Here is a 931-nt window from a genome sequence, read left to right on the forward strand (position 1 = left end):
GGGCTATAGCCCATATCGTACGGCATACTATAGCGCGCCGTTTTTCATCATTTTTGAGGATTTGAAAAAAATGACGAAATGACAAAAACGATGGGTTATAGCCCATGTTTTTTGAAATTTTGAAAAAAAAAGTTAGCCTCGTTTCTCATCATTTTGGACCATGGGCTACAGCCCATATCGTACGGCATACTATAGCGCGCCGTTTTTCATCATTTTTGAGGATTTGAAAAAAATGACGAAATGACAAAAACGATGGGTTATAGCCCATGTTTTTTGAAATTTTGAAAAAAAAAGTTAGCCTCGTTTCTCATCATTTTGGACCATGGGCTATAGCCCATATCGTACGGCATACTATAGCGCGCCGTTTTTCATCATTTTTGAGGATTTGAAAAAAATGACGAAATGACAAAAACGATGGGTTATAGCCCATGTTTTTTGAAATTTTGAAAAAAAAAGTTAGCCTCGTTTCTCATCATTTTGGACCATGGGCTATAGCCCATATCGTACGGCATACTATAGCGCGCCGTTTTTCATCATTTTTGAGGATTTGAAAAAAATGACGAAATGACAAAAACGATGGGTTATAGCCCATGTTTTTTGAAATTTTGAAAAAAAAAGTTAGCCTCGTTTCTCATCATTTTGGACCATGGGCTATAGCCCATATCGTACGGCATACTATAGCGCGCCGTTTTTCATCATTTTTGAGGATTTGAAAAAAATGACGAAATGACAAAAACGATGGGTTATAGCCCATGTTTTTTGAAATTTTGAAAAAAAAAGTTAGCCTCGTTTCTCATCATTTTGGACCATGGGCTATAGCCCATATCGTACGGCATACTATAGCGCGCCGTTTTTCATCATTTTTGAGGATTTGAAAAAAATGACGAAATGACAAAAACGATGGGTTATAGCCCATGTTTTTTGAAATTTT

The sequence above is a fragment of the Protomyctophum bolini genome (assembly GCF_963924005.1).
Source record: "Protomyctophum bolini genome assembly, chromosome: 8".
Taxonomy (NCBI): Eukaryota; Metazoa; Chordata; class Actinopteri; order Myctophiformes; family Myctophidae; genus Protomyctophum; species Protomyctophum bolini.